This window comes from Phalacrocorax carbo, chromosome 9, assembly GCF_963921805.1.
Source record: "Phalacrocorax carbo chromosome 9, bPhaCar2.1, whole genome shotgun sequence".
NCBI lineage: Eukaryota > Metazoa > Chordata > Aves > Suliformes > Phalacrocoracidae > Phalacrocorax > Phalacrocorax carbo.
In genome coordinates, this window is record NC_087521.1 from 14,937,133 (window position 1) to 14,955,510 (window position 18,378).

Sequence of the window (18,378 nt, forward strand, 5' to 3'; positions counted from 1 at the left end):
AGGGAGGGGGGACCCACCAGCATCCTTCCCCTGAAGTGCTGAGCAATGCTTAGCAGCTGGACCAGCACTGCCTCTCGCCCAGCTCTCCTGAGTCTGCCCACCCTGAGAGGAATTGGCCCAGGCCTGGCTGACCTGGGGGCTCCCCCTCATCTCCACCTTCCCCTCTCCTCTGTCCTGTGTCCCTTGGCTTCTGCCTTCAGCCACATCAGCTGGGAGAGGCAGGCAGGGCAGGGCCTGGCCCTTTCCCTGTAGGGCCCTTTCACACTGGCCAAGGTGTGAATCCCACAGCAGCTCCGCTCTGCAACCATTTAGGCAAAGGTAGTGATATACTAGAAAGGCGACTAAAGTCTCTGTCATCATACCTAGCTCTGTCCTTCTCCCTTCGCCTTGCTTTTCCTTTAGTTATTCCTGATGGAAACCCTTTGGGGCAGGGACTGGCTGATCCCTCATATCCCTCACTTTAGGACAATAGGGACTCTCTCACATGGTCCTTGATATTGCTGCAAATAACAGGGCTCCTGCTGCTAATGATTAATAACCCGTAACTGAGTTTCACATGGGTGGTGCTTAACAGATGGTCTTGATGTCTGGCATGGTACTGGTTCTCTTCCCATGAGGGGCCTGAATGTGTTTCTCGTGCTTTTTGGTGTGGGTGTGAACTTTGGGGTGGAAGTGGGAGATTGATAGGCTGATAGGATGCTACCATTTGTGTCTGCAGAACTGGCTGCACACCTCCAGCTCAACCCATTCTGCCCAGCGCCATTTCGGTCCCAAGTCCTCCTCGCCTCTGCAGTGCGGTGCTGTTCTGCAGCACCCTGTACTCCCCCCTCCCGCACTGCCAGAGCACCGGCAACCTGCCTTGCAGTGCTCCCAGCCACCCTCTTCCCATGCCCTCTAGCAGCTCTGCCAAAGCACCTCCTTCCAGCGCAGCCCTGCTCTGCTGGTGTTCAGTTGTGACCCGCAGCATCTGCCTCCTGGCTTTGTTCCTGAGCCTATTCCCTCTCTAGTGCACCTTGGCTCAGCCCTGCAATACTGAGCTCCTTCTACAACTCTGCTGGTGTACCTGTAGCCATCCCTCCCTTGCTGTGCCATTTGAACTCTTCGGACTGCTCTGCTGGTCATCCGAGCACTTATCCGTGACACTCCAGGTGTCAGTATCCCTGTAACCCTGACACAGCCACACCAGCACATCTTCCTAGCGCCTACTGCATCCATGTCATGCGGCATTTCAACCAACTGTCCCAGGGCTCTCCCCTCCCATCCTATCTCCTTCCAGGTGGTCCTCTCCCTCATTTCTAACACTGGTTCTTCTTCTGGTCCTGCGCAGACGTGCTTCTGTAGCCAAGTGCTCCTATGATGGAAGGGGATAGCAAAGTCCAGCTCATAGGTCACTTGCAAGGAAAGGAGAGAAGGAAGTTGCAAAATGTGGTATTAGTTAGCCTTGATGAAAAAGGCAGGCAGTAGTCTGCGGGAGAGCCCACAGTCTGTTTCCTGGTCAAGAAATGATAGTTCTTTTCTCCCTGATCACTTTTCCATCTGCCCTGAAAGCCCAGCAAAGCCTCATTTAAGAGCCCTGAGCAAAAGCTGTTACCAACTTCAGTGGGAGACAGGCATTTTTTCTGTGTCCTCATTGCAGTAAGGAATCAAGGGAAACAGAGAGCTTGGGGAGCTCAGGCTGCTACTAGCTTGAGATTTTTTTTTCTTTTCCTAATCATGCCATGTAGCAAAGCTGGCATGGAAACCCCCTTTGGTCATGAGTGAGGGAGGGAGAGGAAGAAGAGACCACAAAGACAGCTGGTTGTGTAAACACACACATGGTTTATTTTTGTGTTTGCTTTCACTGTTGCACGACAGAGGCCCTTGGAATTTGGATCTGTGACAGCGTTGAGGAGTCAGATCCAGGGAGGCCATGCACTCCCTGTGTTTTCTGGGATTTTGATTTTCTTTTTTTTTTTTTTCTAGAGGGAAATAAAAAATTCATTCTGATTTCTGCCCTGCTTGGTGCCTACATTCATGCTAGTTTCAGAAGGAATCAGGTCAGGATCCTGGCCACCCTGCTGTGTTGCCTCCCAGTCCCACAGTGCTGACCACCGGGGCTCAGTCTTGTATCTTGTATTTAATCGCATTTTCCTTTTTTCTTCTGCTTCCCAGTAGATTTCAATCTGTTTGAAGAAGCAGATTAGTATCTAGCACAGAGGAAAAAGTAAATGTCTTGCAAGCAGTGAACACTTTTTTGGAGTCTGTGTTTAGTGCTCCTTCAAAATAGGTGGAAAACCTTCCTGTGGCTAAACTTGAACAGGACTGGGCCCAGGTCTGGCAGTTGTTATGGTGCTGGTGTAATGAGAGTTAATTCTGAAATCACCGAGCTAGTGCTTTCCGGTAGTTGAGCTGCAACCTGCAAATGTAAAACTTGGCACAGCGCGTCTTCTCAAGGAGAAAGCCTTTGTAACAGGTTTACTGCCCTGTCAGCAGGGGAGTGAGCCTGGCCAGGCAGGGGACTTCAGCAAGTCAGAAGAAATCTTTTTTTTTTTTTCCATGTGAGGACCTTGTAGACTGGCAGAATCTTTCTCCCTGAACAATAGGAAGTGAAAGCCACGATTCCTCTTTATTTCACTAAGGGCTTGTGGGAGGAAGAAAATCCAACCATGAAACAAAGTTGGGGCTGTGTTTGTTGAAAGTCCTCATGTGCTGAATCCTCCTGCCTCCTCTCAGCAATTTAGCACCCTGCTGGGTCAGCTGCTTTACCAGAGCCTGCAGCAGTGGCTTCACAGCCCCTCTTTCCACATCCTCATCGCCTCAGCTAATGAATAATGCATGCGTCTCGTTGACAGATAAGACCAGGAGATTTGTGCATGTTTTGTCTTGGTGATAAATTAATTAATTTGGTTTCTCCTTTTCTTCTCCAGCTGTTTCTTCTCTGGCCATCCTTAATGGATGGGGAGCAGGGGTGCACAGAGGCAATGCGTGATGCCTCATGCAGATTGCCCCAGCCTTCAGAGTACTGCTGTGCAGGGGCAGCTATGGGAGCACTGGTGGGCATGGGGTTGTTTTCTCTTCTGGTTTGCACTTCGTGAAAACTAGGCTTGCTCAAGGCTGCTGCACAAGTCACAGCAAAAAATGAAGGCTTGTCATGAGGACTAGCAGTGAGTAGTCACCAGATCTTGTAGGTATAACTCTCAGGCCTTGGTCAGGTCTTAGAAGTTCTGTCATTTATATGAAGCATTTTCATTTCTCCTATCTTTTTTAAAATTAGCAAATGAGAATGAATGCTTGGACAAATCAAGAGAGTGTTTCCATTAAATAGGCACGTATTCTGCAAAACAGTGTCATAGCTTGCCACACACAGCTATGTCAGGATACCCTCTTTATAATATGTATGTCCTACTCCTTGCTGCTCCTCCAGTGTGACCTATTCCTCATCTGAAGTGTCTTTGTTACTGCAGTCCTGCCTTTTCTATAAAATAGAAAGCTAATTCCCACTCCTTGGCACTGCCCGTTCCCCAGTACCGAGCAGGACCTTCCCAGTTCCTCCATTATCAGGAAATTACTTTGAGCAAGGGTTGGTAGCTTTAACAAAGGGGGAAAAGGCATTCTATACAGAGCAGTCAGTGATCCAGTAAAATTAACTTCATTCAGAGCTGAAATTAGGGTTGCGGTTAAGTTCTGTGAAGGTGAAAAGCTAAAGCCTGTCTTCTTTCTGTGGTTCGCCTCTAGTCTCCTGTCAACAATGAAGTCTAATATTTTTGTGAAGACTAGTGATTCTGGATGCCTGAATGTTTACATACTCTTCCTCAGAGACATTAACAATGACTAATATTTTTGAAGAAAGGTGAAGTCTGCGTAAATTGTCTCAAGTTGGCTATCCATAAACGTAAGCATCCGAAGTCACATGTCCCTTGTAGTCTTAAGTGATCATAGCTGAGCTTTGCTCCCCTGTGCTGAGTCTCTGTAGCTCTTCTGAGAACGCACAGCATTCGGTAGTTGAACACAGGAAAATTCTGGTATACGCAAAGGCTGTTTCCTCAAAACGAGGTTCCTATTTTGCGTACTCTTTGCATACTTTTATATGAAACAGTTTTGGATCAGGTGCTTTCACTTCTCATTCTGTGCACAGTCTTAACTGTTCCCAACTTGGAATAGCTTGAGATGATCTGCAAAATCGAAGCGTAAGTCTGTTCACCTGGTACCAGATCCTGGGTCATCCCAGTGATCTTATGATATCTGGAACATGAGAAACGTAATGTTATTGTTGAACCCCATCATTTTTGATTTAGTATATATCTCTGTGCTCTTTGAAACATTGCTCAGACCCATGCTGCTGAAGGTACAGTCTCTTAAGATACGTGTTTAAAAAAGCCCCCTTCTGATAGCTACCTTGTGCTTGCTCAGTATCTCGTAGCACATTTTGCAAAAGTGGGAATGCTAGTCCTGAGTCAGAATTAGATCAGGGCTTTCTTCCTCCTTATATTTCCTTTGCAATTTAGACTGGAGAGAGCTTTCTTCTTCTCTTTATCATTTCTGCTTTTGGGTAATATAGCCCTGACTTGTCAAGCAACTGCCACATTCTACTGCAGAGGTGACTGCATTTCAAAGACAGATGAAGGTTCCTGCTGTATGCTTTGTGTAGGCATTGAAGTTGTAAAGAATATTGGGTTATGTGACACAAGCTACGCAGTCAGAATGCTGCAAGTTGAGAATGGTACATTTGATAATATCTCTAAATTTTAAAAATGGAGGAAATTTTTCTTAAAAACGCTGGCTGGTTTTGCTTGTTGGTTCCCCCCCCCCCCCCCCCCCCTTTCTCTTCTTTTGCCAAGGCATGAAAATACATGCCCAAACAACGTTATAATACCAGATAATAATATACTGTGCTGTTGGAAGCTCCAGATTCCTTACACAGGCCTCACTAGAAGCAGGAAAAAGTACCTAGGCATCTAAGGTGGGAATACTGACAAGAAAAGGATGGTCTCCAGCTGGCGGTGGGAAAGTTCCATGGTTTGCCGTACAGAAGGTAATGAAATAAAGAGCTGTAGTTTCAAGTGCACGGAACAGAAGTTTTGTCGGGGAAGTGCACAGGATGATCGTCCTGTTTTCTTCATTTCCATGTGCAGTGCCTTAAGAAGACCAGCTCTCTGTGTAGTTGCCCAGGATGACAGTCCTGTGCTGGTTGGCAGACATTTTTTGGTTTTGCATTTCTGTTGTTCTGGTGGGTTTTGATAACTATGGAAGATCACTTGCACTAGAGAGAAAAAGGTGATTTTCATGTGTTACGTGTAACCTCTGCACACCAGATGATATGCTGTTGACCAGCGGCTCCAATTTGTTGTATGACCTTGGTGAAACACTACCTTTCTTTCTGACTTGTGTTCTTCATCTGTGAAACGAAGAGAAAACCGTTTATCTCCTAGGTGAGGTGAGCAGTCCTGGTGTACCCGTGTGCTTTGAGATCCCTGGCAGGCAGCCACAGAAGTGTATAAAATCCTAATAGTCCTCTTGGGCTTTAGATGTCAGAGCAACTTAAAAGAGCAGCCTGTTTTGATCTCTCCTTGAAGGACAAGTAAGACACCTTCAAATTCTGGGCATAGATCCCACTAGCATTTTCCCTCATGGCTTTAAAGCCTGGATGGTCTCTGGTGCCAAATGCCAGCATTGGTGTTTCCAAAGGAGCAGGAGAGCATTTTGGCTGGAGTGCTGGCTGTGCCAAATTCCAGGCAGCCACCAGAGCCAGGGGCCTGCGATTCACCACGGCTTCCTTGTCGCTCTCATAAATTACTTCTCTTGTGCTCTCTCTGTGTGTGTATGTGTGTGTTGTTTTTGCACATTAAAACATAACTACTTATACACCCGAGTGACTTTCCCTCAAACTATGAATTTAAAGTACTTCCAACACTGTCTTTTAGAATTTGAATATAATTATATGCTTTGAGTGTAAATTTTGGTTTTTGCTACATAAGAAACTAATGGAAATGATCTGCCTGTTCCTGTAGTTTACAGATTATATGCTTTAGATCTGGGGATGTATATTTAGGCTGCTTTTCTGTATGGTGTATTAAAATGAAAATGAAGTTGGTGTGAGCTATAATGGTTGCTAAGCATGAATAGCAGACTGATAAAGGACATTACTAAACTGATCCAGTGTTAAGGTTTACTTTATCATCTCTCAGTTTTGCACCTTTGTTCTCTTTGCATTCTTAATGATGGAGAGCAGGAGAGCAGAAAGTATTTCACAGTCTGTAGAGGGCTTTGTGTCTGCAGAAGCTCAAGGGACAGGGTGAATGAACCAGAAAGATGTAAGACATTGCTAAAAAAAAGATGCTTCACTTATTCTGTGGATACCACGTGGTAAAGAATCAGGGAAGACTTTATTTTCTAGAGAGCTCAGGAAAAGACTACTATCAGGCTGACTTGCCTGTTTAGTCAACAGGCCAGGCTCCATGTAATAACCACAGAGTAAATCTGTCTCTGTGCTAACCTTGGAAGATAGTTTTGAATTTAGAACAAACACAGTATATCTACATTAAGCTGATCAAATTATTGGAATGGGAGAGGAGGTGAAGTTTGTTTTCTAGCAGCAGATTCATCTTTAACATCAGACATCAACTGATTGTCTGGATGTGTTTGGTGAATGCTGTGGTTCCTTGCTCATCTGTTGCGCTGCTCAGCGAGGGTGTTCATGACTCCCTGTTGCAGCTGGATCCTGAAGTTACATCAGCCTGCTGCTCCTGCTCCAGCTGGTTTGCTTAAGGACCCCAGCCAATGGAGACGTTACAGGGATGATGTCTGGAAATGCTTCTATCTAGCTGGTTTTGCAGGTTTGCTGTTTCAACTACTGGATGTTTCAGTGCACAGATGTTCTCCACCACTGGTGAGGGCTTCACGCCATAGCAAAAGGGCAAAGCTGCAGAGTACAGAAATTTCCCAAATAGTGTTAGGAAGGCAGTTACAGGGTGGTTAAGGGAGAGAACACACAGTAGACAACCATGTATCAAACACAGTGGTCATTAACTGTATTTCTCCTTATCTTACATACAGAGCATACATAAACATGGCTTTAGAGAAGCCAAGTCTACCACTGATTCATTAAAATTGAAAGCTTTCAGCTCTGCTCATTTTGTTAAGCAGGAAAACTGGCTTCTGAAGCATGTACATGTGCTAGCAAATGTTGCAAGATGGTTTGAGATCTGCTTGCCTTCTGCAGGGCAAGTTAACATGTTTGACTAAAACAAGAATTGACCTGAAATTGTTGAAGAAATGCAAGTGTTTTCAAAGAAAATAATAATAAAAAAAGGTCTGATTTATTTTGATTCAGTTATTATGCTGCCTGCCTGGACTATGCATAGAAAATGGGTTCTGCCAAGGTCTCCACTTGGCTGTCTAGTCTGGAAAGATTCTCACTGTCTGGTTGAACACTCAGGAATCCCTGTGTTTATTGGATTAAAGCCTCTGAATTTCTTGTACTTCATCTTTTGTAACTTCCCTGAGTTACGATGATCATCTGAGACTGTTTCACTCCAAAGACTATTGGTACTTGTGGTTATATAGACACATTTTCTGACCTACAAGTGCTGTGGGTCTGGTGAGGTGAATGTGGAAACAGTAGGTAAAAACCTGACATTTTCCACTTTCCTTTGTTTGTTGTTCTTCATTTACTTGTCTAATGGTCACCCATCTTAGCTTTTCTCACATTCTCCTTATGCTACTGATAATTATCATGTCCTGGGCTTTTGCGGAAGAGTTTGTCATTCACTGATGTCCACTGAGTTCAGTGTTTAGGAATGCTGGTGGCCTAGACAGGACCTAGAGAATTCTTAAATTTGTGTGGCCTACATCTAGTCATCTGCTTCCGTAACCTTCTCTGTAGAATTGCAGGAGGACCCCCTGCTCCCCCAGTGTCACCTTTTCTTTGCAGTTAAGTAATGAATGCTGAAGCCGTTCCAAGTTTCCCTGATCTTGCTCCCCTGTCTGCAGTCCAGCATATTTCCGTCAGTGTAGGTTTGCAAGATACTGATGGCTTTGAATGCCTTTTCACTTTTTATTATCTCACCATGGAGTCTGCCCTCCTTCCTGTGCCCTCATGCATTCAGAGGCAGTTCATTAGAGGCAAGGAAAAGGCGAAGAAATTAATTTTCCTTGAGAAATGTATTCAGCACCTTATACAGGCTTGAAGGAGAGAAACAGAGCAGAGAATTCTTACTATCTTCTTTTCAAACTTTTTTTTTTTCTATGGAGAATCTGGAGAAATATGTCTGTACCCTGCAAGCATCCCGTTACCTGGTGACTTGCTTTTCTGACACTAGGCACTACGAGCACACCAGGCTTGCAGTAGCCTGGAACAAAGTAAAGTGATGGGGGTGCCTGTCCTCCAGAATCAGTGTATTAGCTTAGGAAAAAAAGAATATGTCATGTAACCGAAGATCAGGGTGACAAAATTCTGCTCAGATGAGTACCAGTACTGTATATATACTTATTTTGTTTCAGTTAGTTTTTATTCCAGACAGGTTGGTTTCTACTTAACAAGCCGTAGACTGAGGCTGCTTTTCCTGGCCCAGTTATTAGGAAAATATACACTGGCAAAATGAGCAGCCTCCCCTACTGGACTAATTAATACTTGATAGCTGATTTGCAGAAATGGTGAATACCTGAGCCTTTTGTGCATTCATTGGTGAGAACTTTTGCCATTGATGTCAGTGAAGCCATATCCCACTTGGCAATTGGCCATGCTGAAGAGGTTTTTCCTCAGCGGCAGCACTGAGCAGAACTGAGGACAAGAACCCACAAACTTTTTCTTTAGCTCTGCCACTGGCTTACCTTGGTGTACTGGATGGTGAATTTTAGGGGGACATCATACATTGCCAGGTGTTTCAGTTTCCCTATTCTGTAGTGCAGAAATGTGGAGAGTATTTAAAATCTCTTTAGATCCTGACATAAGACATCTGAAAGGAAAGCACTATATTGTTATTATTCTTTCCCAACATACTGAAAAGATATTTTCAAACTTCAGCCAGAGTATCTGGTCCTTTGAATTTAGGGACTGTCACAGTGCTACGGCTCCTGGTGCTGTCTTTGGATGAAGTCCTGGGACTTCATCCCTATAATGCCCTGAGAAGGATTGGTGCCTTTTTATGCAGCCAGTTCTGCAAAGAAATATTGATCCTTGTCCCAGGAATTCAGCATCAGAAAAATGGGGAATGCCTGGGCTGCATGGTTAAATGCAGTGTTTGTTTCAGTCATTTCTTTCTGAGAGCGAGTGATTCTCTGCTGCTGGTGATGGTTTCATTTACTCCTTCAAGGAGCATTACCGGCATGCGTTTCTCTTCGCTGGTTCCAGAAACCTGGGGGGATTTTTTACACCAGTGACCCAAAGACCTGACCAGATCACCCCAGCCTCTACTTTCAGTGTCCCTGTTCACTGTCTTCTGCTTCTGTCACAAGCTAGGTCTGCAACTGTTCAATCAATTCTTTTTACCGAAAATTGTGAACAAAATTATCAAGGTGATTTCAGCTAGCGAGGGAAAGGAGAGGGGAGGGAGAGAAGAGGAGGAAGATGGAAATTAAGCTGAAGTGTAAATCAGTCAAGGGTACAATTCCCATTCTTTCCTCCTCTTTGATCAGAAGTAAAGGAGGCGAGTATTATCAGAACTATTAAAGATCCAAGCAGTTCTCAACAAAAGACAGGGACAGTTTGAAGCTGGAGGAAAAAGTACACTAAAGAAACAGGAAAGGAAGGAGCAGTATCAGAGCTCAGCAGCAGGGCTGCCCTGTTGCCTCCTGTTGGTCTGAGCTGTGGAGGTTCAGGGTGCTCGGCAGAAGGCTGCAGGGTCTGCAACTTGTCCCTGGAGCCCCATGCTGCTGATATTCAGTTTACAGTGGTCTTTTAGCCACACACTTTTTTGACCTTGTACCTAGGCTTCAAAGTATTCTATATGTTTTTACAAATCCAGTCACTGTGATATACTGTGATACTGTGAAGCACCCATTTAGCTTATTTTTTTTACCACTGCCTGTGTTCCTAGAAGTCTTATTGCCAATATCTAGAACAAGACATTAATACATTTAGCTTATTACCTACCAGTCTGAAAAGTCAAGGCATTTTTTAAAAAAATTATTTCCTATGGAGGGAGAAAGGGTGGATTCTGCTGCTGCTTAGCATGGGAATAGCTATGAGATGCTCTGTTTGTAATACTAAGAAGGTCACTGGGCCAGGCCCAGGTAAAGGCTGGGCTGTACTGCAGTCTGCAGTGGTGCCTCGCGGTGTGTGCTTGCCCCGCCTGTGCTGCCGTTACACAACAGGAGGCAAAGAGCAGCAGTTTGTTCAAAGGTAGTGTCTGATAGTGGGCATTTTTGTCAGGGCACCCCTGCGTGTGTACATAGTGCTATGTGTAGTATTCCTCCTCAGGGAAGCTTGCTTCTCTTCAGAAGCAGTATCTGGTCTTTACGTTTCTGCTGAGGTTTAGTTAGGATTATATGTAATTCATGTCCATAGGGAAGCTGAGTTCATATTCAAGAGAGGACTAAGGGCTCTGTGTGGAGACTATTTCTTTCTGAATACTGGGTAAAGATGAAGCAGTAATAACTCCAGGAGCTTTTTGTTTCTTCTGTTATCCCATTTCACAGCCTGATTGACCATCCTACAGCAACCCTTTTCTATAGCCTTTCTGAGTTTCTGGATTCAAGGGCACCTTCTAGAGAGTCTGATTCAGTCCCTGTCCTTCATGTAGCTGAACTTGATCGTGTTTACAGAAGTCCTAGTTTTTCAAGAAGTTCAAAATATGGCAACAGAGTTCCTGATGTGCTATGGCAATGCAACGTCATCATTTTATGGTGCAGTGCTAATGGTTTCTAATTATTTATAAAAGAAATTATTTATAAATAAAATAACTATAAAATTAATTAATAATTATTACATATATGATCCTAAAACAAAAAACCAAATATGCAATGGATGGCTCTTGTAAAGACGAGATTTCTGTTATCTTTGCTGTTTATGTCATCCTTGCTCTGTATGTCTCGAATGAATCACAGAAAAACAGTCATTCCAAAAGAATTTGTAGGAAGGTTTTAGGGTCCTGCCATGGAAACCTAGGCTCTGTATATTAATGGACAAGGCTGTACTATTAGAAAATCGTTTGGAGTCTTATAGTCTACAGTCTTGGAGTAGCAAAGATTCAGGAACTAAAAAAGATTTTTGGTTCAAATTACAGTTGAGTCATGGATTCTGTTGGTAATCTCTGAGGACAAGGCTTGGAAAATGTATGAGTGAATGTAGAAATTCACTGATAAAGAAATCCTGCATTAGAGTTGAGGTAAGCAAGGGACTAAACTGTCCCAGAATGCTGAGCTGCAGATAAACTCACAGTACAATCAATGATATGTCAGCACCAATTTTGGTTAGATGCTGATACCCAATTAGAAGAGACATATCCAACCTGAAGGAAGAAATTAATCACAGAAGATGATAAGAATTTCTATTCACATTGGTCCATCTGGTCTGGTATTCTGTCTCTGGCCGTGGCCAGTGCCAGATGCTACAGATGGATGCAAATAACCGCTTTGATATGTTTAATTGTATATCCCAAGGGAGGGTTGTGGTTTTTTTTCCTTGACCTCACAAATGGTGATCACCTTATGCTGTAAAGAATGGAGAAGGAGACTCGCTGCTGTTTATCCTAGTTATAATAATTTCACATTCCATTCTTTATCAATAAGTCTGTTTCTTATGCTAACAATCTGCTTAGTTATTTTTGTATTGCTGTCTCAAAGCATTGTATGTAGCTTCTTAGAGCATTACAGCACTGATAGAGGGCAAGCAACCAGGTTTTGGATTTCTTGGTCTAAGATGAGAAAATGGGACATGGAGAGGGAAAGCAGTTTTCTGAGTCAGAAACTGTCACCACATTTAAACAGCCCAGAGTTCTGCTGAAGTCCCTGGGTTTACTGCTTTCTCTTGCTTCACTCCAGGTCATCAGGGTGCCTAATTAATAGGCTTCAGAGGTTAATGGAGTTTAGGCTCTCTGAATGCAGCTGTGCACAAACCTGACAGTACGGCATGGCATTGGTGATGTCCGGTCCACTGCACCTTTCACATTGCTTTTACTTGGTGGCATGGCTGTGTTTCTGTCTTGGATTTCCTCGTAGAAATATGTGCACAGGGGAAGGAGGCACATGCGTAGTTAATTCATTCATGTACCTTGAGTATAATGTCTCTCAAATACTTACGGTTTACTGCTTGTGGGCAGATTGTTGGTATGGTGCATGTGCATTGGATTGGATCTTCCTGGAATATTTGGCTCACTGCACATGCATTATAGTATTGATCTGTGCATAAGCACTGGAAAAACTGGATATCCAGAAATGCCAGACACATGTATGCAAACCTTCAGCTTTCCCAGATGGAATTTCCAGGTAGAAGAATAAGGCATATTTGGGGAAATATGTGCATATTGCAGACATACCTCTTTCTCTTCCTAATAGTGACCTGCATCAGGGACTTCTGAGGACTGGAAACACATTGCTTTGCAGAACAGCTGGATCTGGCTGCATGTGCGCATGGTAAAAACAACCCTAGCCATGCTAAATGCTGCCAGAAATGTTTTCTCTTCTGCCTCCAAACTGCATAGACATTAAGCCTGATGTGTCCACTTTCAAACAGCAGCTGCCATGTACTCAGAGTGTTTCAGTTACAGTCTGTGGTGCATAGAAGTCCTTTCTATTCACTGTTTTCATCTAAACTGATGTAAGCGTGCCAAAGAGCAGCTTTCAAATAAGAACATCCCACAGGAAAAGAGGCAGAGTGGTCTAAGCAAGGAATATGGAAGCAACAGCTTCTGGATATGGGTCCTGTTTTGATCCTGCCTTCTGCTATAGCTCTAGACAAATCAGAGCTTCACCTCTGCATGCTCTAAACTCCCAGGTGGTAATGGGGTGTTGCAGTACTTGCTTATTTCCTAGAGGCTTGGGAGGTGTAACCAGCCTGATCTTACTTTCGCCGTTACAAACCAGAAGACATTTGGTGTCCAGACAGAGTCTGTTGTGCTGGCACCACGCGCCCAGCTGGCTAGAGGACGCGTCAGTTCCCTTGCTGGCACAGTCTGTACCTGCATGTCTAAAGAAGTAGCTCCGACCTGTGGATCCCAGTTTCAGCCTCGGCTGTGGCAGTGTGCAGAGCAGTTGTGTACGTTGTGCCAACTCTGGATAAAAATCTTTATTGAACTCTTGTGTTTGTCCAGCAGTTGGCAGACTCAGCAGCAGAAAAGGGGTACCAAGGAACTTATGGCCTGGGCAAGAAGGACACCCCTCTGTTGTTGTAACCTATGATGTGAGTAGAGTAGGGTACAGGGAATGAAAAGCTGTCCCTCCTAGTTTACTCGAGATTTCTTTTTTTCCCACTGTGATGTAGGACAAAATCCCAAAATATTGAAAATATTAAGCTGGGTATTCCAAGGAATTCAGAGAGGGTCAGCCCAAGTATCTTTCAACAGCTACTGCTCAAGGGAGGTAGACCATATCTTTAAGTGAAATATCCAAGCACCTGATGCAAAATAACAATAATGTAACCCTTTCTCTTTGCACAAACACACCTGTTGTATATATTTGCTTATGACTTAACACCATATGCAGGTACTTAAACAGAAAACCCTTAAACTTATATAGGAGAAAATAACATAATTAAAATATGTTTTACCAAAACTCATTCCTTCCCTAAAATGCCTGTAAGCCCTCAGAATACTTCTGCAGCAACCTTGCCAAATTCGTCGCCAGAAACAAAATTCATTCAATGAAACCAAGCCACAGATGTCCTACTTTCTATAGTCACCAGAGTAAAAAGTCACTCACAATAAAACCGTCCGAAGCCTTGGGTTTAACACGTGTCGTCCAGAATATGGACCAATGCTGCAAAGTCAGCCAGGGCTGCAAAGGTCGTCATGGAACCAAAGCTGGAGAGATCAGAAACCTGCTGTGTACCATGGTGAGTTCACACAGACACTCAGTAAGTAGAAACATACAGTTAACAGTGGGAGAACATTTTTTGCAAATAACCGCTCTAACCTATCAGCCCTGATCCTCAAGGGAGTCCTTCAAAATATTTTCAAAGGAAGCTCTTAGAAACTAAAACTTGTAACTGTTAGACTCTAAAAATCAAGGGCTCAGTATAGCAATATTGATTTATAGTATGTTGTATTTCTTCTTACATCCTGCTGCCTGTGAACTCCTTCATGTCCTATAGGCAATAATTAGTTCTCTCTCTGTCCCACTAAGGGAGAGAGCATATTAACTATTGCTAGTACCACTCGCCACGGATCTATGGGTAGCAGTAACCTGTTCCCTCAAATTGCCTAATTTATTAAATAGCAATGTTAAATTCAGAACTATTAGTCTAAACCCACATGTAGCTTTTCAAGCTGCTGTTACACTTTTAGATCTGAATAGGGTTTGTGTTCCTTATGTTTTGTATTTTATCCTTCTATACCAGTTGGTCTGCTAAAGGCAAATCTTGATCCTTTATATGCTTTGATCATCACAGGTATAACAACATCATTACAAGAGTTTCCATCTTTGACATTTTTTAACTTCATTAAGTATTTATTTATTAAGCTTTCCAAACAAAATATGGTTTTAATGAAACTTGAAGCCTCATTGTTGAGTGCCTAAACTTATTTAAAACCAAATATAGAACAATTCCTATAAATAGTTTACTTCTGATGAATTACCCTTCAGTAGAAATTTCTCAACCAATGCTAGTCATAAAAAGATATGGACACAAATGCAAACAAAAACGTACATCTATACCATTAGAACCATTCTGAAAGCCCGGGTTACATGAGCATTAATCCATTTAGAAGGCTCCCAAAATAGTTGCTGTTATTTCTCCCTTACTTGATACAGTGTGGCTTGAATGGCAGGAGGAATGAGAAATATTTCTGGATCTTAGCTGTAGATAACTGGGGCTCTGGAAACAAATATTCTAAACCATGCTATCTTCCCAAGATTTTAGTCTTAAAAATGGATGTTTGTTGTATTATGACTCTGTGGCTGGGATTTTAATTGAAGAGGAATTTAAGTTGAAATTCGGCTCAGTGGGATTCTCAGAAAAAGCATTCAAAGGCGATGGAGCAGTGCCATACATCAGTAATAAGGTCATGGTATTGTTTTAACCGCCACTGTGGAATGAACCCGGTCCTATAGGTTCTTCCAAACCAGGCTGTGGTTGTGGACTTCTTAAAGTATTGTTGATTCTGTTAGGAAAATTTTTCACCGTGAAATTCCACACTAACTCTGCACCAAGAAATTCCAGTCAGTAACTTGGTACTGGAGCAAGCCTGAACTGTGGCTCAATCCCACCTTCACTGCCGTACTATGTTTTTTCGGTGTTTAAAGCTAGATAACTTTAAAGCCCAAACAATTAACTAACTGTTTAGGTAACACATTGTTTAGAATAAACAATACAATATGTTAATGCAATACATTACAATACCTTGTTCAGACACATATGATCCAGTCACATTTGCATAAATGAATAATCCTTGCATGTCTCTACACATATGGATTTGCAAACTAGATGTTTAAAAATTTGTTTCTCAGCGGCAGTTATCAAATGGAATATATAATTTTGATGAGATCACAGATGTGTGGGACAACATTTAGTCTTCATTTTACAAGATTTCTGTCTATTTATGTTTCTATATCTATCTATATGTTTCTTGCTAACATCATTGATACATAGCTGTGTGTTTGTGAATCTGGAGGAGAGCAGGGTCTGAGAATCTGTTTCTGGATCTTCCATCTTCTGGTTTTATAATCTTAGCCGAATTACGCAAACTACTTACTGCAGTTTTCTCCTATGTGTGGGAATTACGACAGTGACCCAGCTTTCTAAAGCATTTTGAGATACATAATAGTCTTTGATTGCGTAAAAGTCAGTATTATTGTAAGGATACACATAGAAAGAATGATGTATGTCTCCATATACACATTACATTTAGAACGGAGTCCTTGATTTTACCCTTAATTTGTCTGTTCTAAATTAATGTATACCAGAAGCTTAATCCTTTGTGTTGTGTGGTTATTGGACTAGGTATTTGAGGATATTTTTAAAGTGGGTATTCGTTAACACCATGATCTTATCCGGTTCCTCATTTAATCTATATTGAGCTGCCTAGATGTTATTCATATTCCCCTACCACCAGCAAGTCAAGGTCTTGGGGAAACAGACTTGATGCATTCTGTTTATTCCTGATAGTTCATCATGTAAGATAAGCCAGGGTTGTCTGCAAACTGCAATCTCACCAGGCAGGCTCAGATAGCATCTCACTTGACTTTTTTGCGTGTTCCATTAACACGACTGTCCTGGAGATTTGGGATGCTCAGCTTTACCATGCTGGCAAGAGCAAATGATTAACCAGGGATGGAGATTTAGCCATCATTGGCTCCATTAAACATGACAACCCTTTTAGTTGCTACACTGAACCTCTATAAGACTGTGCTCCTAGACAGCATTTAAACAAGAGGGAGAGGAAGGATCAGAGTGCAGGGGCTTTCGTGACAGCTGTGCACCATTACATTACGCTCTCAAAAGATCTTAATTCATGTCTCATGAAAGGTTTTACTTTCTCCCTTTTTATTGTTCTTGTGGTTTTCCCATACAGGTATTCACTAGCACTGGCATTTTAGAGGCAAAAGGCAAGTACGATTTCTAATTCCTATTGGCTGGGCTTACTTCCTACAGCTTAAATGGCTCTGGTGGGAGACCCGAGCAGTTACCACCGATGTGTGCATGCATCAGCAGTGGTTGTGTGCGAGTGGTCAGGACCACTTAGTGTTCTGTGTCTCCTCCTGCAAAGTATGCCCCAGAAAAGCAGTCCATTCAGAGTGTCCTTAAGCTGTAGAGTTCATAATTTGTACATGAAATTGTTGGCACGTGACTAGCTAGCCTGCTAGAAGCACTGGATGGTAGGTTTGTAGGTAGGTAGGCTGGTACGCTGTGGAAAATTCAGTCTTTGTTGTGTCCACATTGAAAAAGAATGAATGCCAGCCTCATTTCAGTGCTTGCATTTGCAGAGAAGAGAGGAGCGGGAGAGAGTGCAGCAAGGAGTGGGTTAACTGCCTGCCTTTCTAAAGAGCTGGGCTGGAAAATATTTTTCAACTTACCCTTTCAATATAGAGGTTTTGATGCTTTTTTCTGTTTCACAGGCTTCAAAATGGATTTGTTTTTCATGTTCTAAGGGGTTTTACTACAGTTATAACCATTTTGATAACAGTTCCAATAACATTTCTGATAAAAGAATTAGCATTTTAAATGTTTCAAAAATGAAAATGTTGAAAAGTAAAATGTTGCAGTTTTAAAAAGACCATTTTTCAATTTAATAAGTCTTCAGTTTGAAAACATTAAAGCAACTTTATTATCTAAGAAAATCTGCACCAGAATGCTGCTGAAGGAAGCAGAGGCTGGGATGGGAGGAGAGACAGGGTGGTCCTTTAGATCTTACCAGGAGGAACCTCCCTTGGATGGGAGAAATGCTTATCCTAGAGAAGAACATCTCTAGGTGATGGTCAGTAGCGTTTACAGGTGTGACAGGAAAAAGAAGGCATTAAGTGGATTGAGTTGCATCGCCTTGTGTTTATTCCTGACGTGTAGTACGGAAGTTTTTTAATCCTTTGCCCAGCAAATCTGCTTGTTAAACTTTCTCAACCCAGCAGAAATCCCCAAAGGCTGTTGACCACAGCCCACCCTGTTTTTAGAAATACCCGCATCCATGCCAGAGATTTTCAGGGGACTCCAGTCCTTTGGGTTATTTCTCTTACTGTATGACACAGCTGAGAATTCCCAAAGTTTCTCCAGTCTGGTTCATAAGAGTCTGCCAGTGCTGGGGAGAGATTATGAGGCCAAATACTGCATCTAATGGACCAGATTTGGAAAGCTGCACTCCACAGTGGAGGGCACTGCACAGGTCCTGCCTATGCTCTATGGTTTGTGTTGGGATCCGAGATGGACAGCGCTGCTGCTGTTCTTCATCCTCCATTCCAGACTGCAAATCCCAGCCTTTCGGAGCATGGAAATTGTCTTTTTAATTGGCTCCTGCAATTAATTAGGAGAGAGAGTGCTGTACAAAAAGTTGTATAAGGTACCTCCACAGATACCCAGCACTGTCTGTTTCTCAGCTGTTACATGTGTAAATACTATAGGAATTTTCTCATCATTTAACAGCCAGGCAAAGTACCACTTGACTGTGGTTTCCTCTAAATCTGATTTTTGGGCACTTCTGTCTGTGCAAGTCGCTATGGATTAGAATCGTAGAATCATTAAGGTGGGAAAAGACCCTTAAGATCATCAAGTCCAGGTGCTTGGTTAGCCTCACAGAGGGTGGTGCTGATAAAATAGTT

At 42.8% G+C, this 18,378-nt stretch overlaps 1 protein-coding gene across 4 annotated transcripts in view; it reads left to right on the forward strand.

Annotated features, from left to right (window-relative positions):
• NRXN3 (neurexin 3) overlaps positions 1-18,378 on the forward strand; it is a 971,499-nt gene that overhangs the window by 599,308 nt on the left and 353,813 nt on the right. The window lies entirely within an intron of this gene.